Raw genomic sequence first — 4,306 nt, 5'->3', positions numbered from 1 at the left:
TACAACTAAGGGCAAAATCAGGATTTCACATGACTCTAACGATTTAACTAACGGGAAGGACTCAACATATAGCGCATTTTAAACGATGGGGACGCAAGCAGCGAAAATTTCATTTTAGGGACTCAAGTTAACTCCGCCCCAAAGCACAGGGACACATTTTTCATTTTACTCCAATAAAAATAAGCAGTAAAAAATAGTTTACATTATTTATTTTGTTAAGGTCTAAACGACACGTTTTTTTCGGGCTCGGACAGGACTTCTGAATTCTTAGGACAAGCCATGCACGGGTCTATAACCAAATTGTATTAATAATTTAATATACATATGTTAGTTCAAGCTTTATAATTTTTGTATCTTTGTATAAGTAATCAACATTAATGCTACTTTTATTAACTAAAGTCCCACCAAGTCCATTACGACGGTATGTGAGACATGACAATTGGAATTTAGCTTTCCATTGTGACACCAACTAGAGATCTCGTTGCAAATATTCATGAACACGAGTGTATCGGACATCCGGATAGAGCTTAGAAGCTTCTCCTCCCCCTTCTCCGATTTCAAAGTTCATCAAACAACCTTCATAGTAAATGTGATAGATACGCGCAACTACTCCTTGAAGAGCAATGTCCACATCTACAAAATAATGGCAATTCAGTTTAATTTTTATCACGTTTTTACTTTTGTGAAAAGTATAACTTATCACGATAACATAAAAATAATCAACTTTAAACAAGGCTTGGTTGTGACCAAAAAGTTCCATCCGGAATATTTACAACACTCATAAATGCATCATAGGCTTCACAACTTTCGCAACTACAAGTTATGTGGCAAAATTAGTGTATTCCAAGAAACCCATTTGCAACAAAGGATTTCAAGTTACTTAGTAGCTAACTTTTTGTGTTGCTAGAGAAGATCACTTATACTTACCTTTCATGGAAGCAAGAAAGTCTTGAGCAGATATGTGCACTTTCTCCAATGTTTTATTGGTAAGTTTCTCCCATTTTTCAACCAACTCGTTGTGGGTGAGAATGTTCTCTTGTGGTCGAAGATACAAGGTCTTGTTCAACATGCGAGGATCATCAAAGGTCCTAACTGTGTATGTAGCAACATCGTCTTCTTCATTGAAAACGACTACACACGTTTTAAAGAAATTAATTAGCATAAGTAATTGTTAAAAATACAAACCATCATAACATTTATATAGTTATTGTGGTTGATCTTCTAATATAGTTATTACGACATTTTTATAAATGAGATATATGGTTTTCATATTGGAAAGATACTACAATTTCATATATGTCTTACTTTCTCTTTTCATATCGGTACTTTCTCCTAGTTTAGTTTAGACCACTATTGCTTTACTTTCAACATTTTTATTCTCTTTAGTATTGAAAGCCGTAGCGGCTTGCACAATGCACACTAACAAAAACTACATCATACCCTTATGATTTCCGTCACCATAAATTTACACTCGGTCCTTTGGTGGCATGAGGGAGTCTAGTTGTGAAAGATTTCGGACGAAATAACTCCCAAGGCAGTTGGCAGAAATGTAGGTATATGGAATTCCCGCCTCTTCAATAGCTTTGCGTATGCTCATCTTGTCGAAGGTCTCCTGTCCGAGATCTAGTGCGTGTCCCATTTGTGAAAGGTCCATCCCAAACTCTGAAGGCAAGAACCGCTGTTTCAAAAACACATTGTTAAATGATTTGTATCTAACTAATAACATATTTAGAAGACACATGATATAAAGGACCTTGATGTTTCCAGCATCTTTGATGGCATCAATACGCTTAAGTTGAAGGAGAATATTATGTGACCGATATAGAACCCCTGATATGGTGCATATCACAACATCAACTTGTTTGACGGCATCCACCAAACTCTGGTGGTCAGAAAACGAACCCTCAACCAAACGCGCTCCTTGTTTCTTAAACGACAACAACATCTGAACCTTTTCGATATCAAAGCCGGTCTCTCGGCGCATAAGGATGTAGGTTGGATGGCCTTGAGCCAAACTAGCCTTTACAATCCTCTTGCCAACATACCCTGTACCACCCACCACTAGAATCTTGCTCTTGGACATGATCCTTTTATATTCTTTTTTGCTACAAGTTCATAAAGCTTTATTAAGTTGCTTTTTCAGGGTGTTTAAAGAGACGATGGATATCACATACTTATATGAAGAAGATGATGTCATAATTGATTATCACCCACATGTTTAATAAATTAATGTCCTCTTGGTTTTTATCGAAACAAAGAAAAATGAACCACTTGATTCTGTTTGCTGACCAAAGAAAATAAAGATGATCTCATATTGTGATGATGTATTAACCAAGCGAGCGAGTGTAAGTTTAAAAGTAGGTTTCGAGATTATGTGAGTAAAAAAGAAGGATAAGGCTTACCACGCCCAGCATATATTTAAGGAACACACTGTTATGAGAAAAAGTATAAGAATGATGTGATTAATTTAGTAGAGGAAGGATGCATGCAAAACCTCTTACTCACCCATCACCCAAGACTAACCCCACCTGCATTATGTGAGGTGCAAAACTTGTTACCCATGGGCCATGGACAACTCACTGAAGCCTGTTCATGGATTCATTATGGACCAAAATGGTAATATATATGAGAGGCTATCCTAAATGAGAATTCTAGAATGATAAATGGTGTATATTACGTAGTTTGAGTTTAAGCTAAACTGTAGACGTTGTCTTTTAGCTAACATAATTATATTAAATGGCTTTTATGTTACTTTTTCATATCATGTGGTATCCTTTGGCTTAACCCAATTAATTTTTTCTTTTAACCCAGTCATTATTATTATTATATACTTTTTGAGTGTTTATATTTGTTAAGTTTTTATTAATTACATACTTAAGTAACTCATTTTGTTATTCTATATTTACTCTACTTTTACTCTTTTTATCTTTATACTTTTTTTTTGAACGGCAAAATTCCCCATTTTAACCACCCTAAGACTCGAACTCAGATCACTTGGTTGGGAGGAGCACACCCATACCACTTCATTTCCTCATTGGAATTGGGATATGAACACAAAGTTGAACTTACCACCGTCCAAATTTATCAATCACCTTGAATAAAGAAATAATCACCTCGAATAAAGAAATATTTTATGAAGGGTAACTTAATTCTATTTTAATAAAAACTATATTGTTTTATTAAATTACATAATAAATTAATAATTAATTAGGACGATATTTTATTCATCATATATAAACCGTTAACTTATATCGTAACTTTATAATAACTGAATATTAGTAAAATCCGCATAACAATTATTAATAAGAATAACAAGCCTAATTTATGGCACACGAATGATACAATTTTCACTTACTTTAAATAAAAGTTATATTTAAAAGATACACAATAATAAAAACAATATTATTTATATAACATTTCAGTTAGTTATATGATATATATATATATATATTATGTATTTGCTTATTACATATTTTTTTAGTATTCAATCTGTGTAATACACGAGCTATCATGGTATTTTAGTGTTACTAATACATAAGACGCTTTTGTGATAAATTGAAGTTAGTTGTGTAAATTGTCATATGGTCATAAAAATATATTAGTTATATGATGTTTTTTTACAGATTGTATAATTATATCGTTTCTATTGCACAACCTCATGTAATACACGGGTCCCATAGCCATAGAAAACATAAACTTATATCTTCTACCCATTTAAAGCTATCAATCTCAAAATTTATATTTAAGCTCATTAGGTATTAGCACAATACCCATTTTAGTTTCAACAACAACAACAACTTGCATAGGAGTAATATGCAATTTGCATCTCCGTGTTTTAGGGGTGGAGTCAACTTGAATCCCTATAATGAAAATTCACTGCCTGAGTCCCTAACCTATGAAAAACGCTACACTTTGAGTCCTTCCGTTAAGAATCCGTTAGTTTGATCGTTAAGTCAAGGGCATTTTTAGTAATCTCACCATATTAAAATTAAAAACAAAAAACAAAACCTAAACCTAATTTCTATCATCTACGCATAAACAAGAACCCACATCTTCACGAATAAGAACACCATGAACAAGAACAAATAAAAAACAAAACCCCCTAGAACTTCTAGACACCATATCTCCTTCAATTCTTAACGAAATCAAGTGGTTCTTGAGTACAAATTGTGTAATTTTTCGAGACAAGCGATCTTAACGAAATCAAGTGGTTCTTGGGTGTAAATTGTGTAACTTTTTGAGACGAACAAAACCCACCGATATTAGGGCTGTAAACGAACGAACACGAACAAGACCTTGTTCGTGT

The 4,306-nt window shown here is 33.6% G+C and overlaps 1 pseudogene; it reads right to left on the bottom strand.

Moving 5' to 3' along the window:
- Positions 1-286: 286 nt before the first annotated feature.
- On the bottom strand, positions 287-2,595 carry LOC110923125 (annotated as a pseudogene).
- Positions 2,596-4,306: the final 1,711 nt, after the last annotated feature.

This window comes from Helianthus annuus, chromosome 17 (genome assembly GCF_002127325.2).
Source record: "Helianthus annuus cultivar XRQ/B chromosome 17, HanXRQr2.0-SUNRISE, whole genome shotgun sequence".
Taxonomy (NCBI): domain Eukaryota; kingdom Viridiplantae; phylum Streptophyta; class Magnoliopsida; order Asterales; family Asteraceae; genus Helianthus; species Helianthus annuus.
This window is presented reverse-complemented; position numbering and strand designations above follow the sequence as displayed.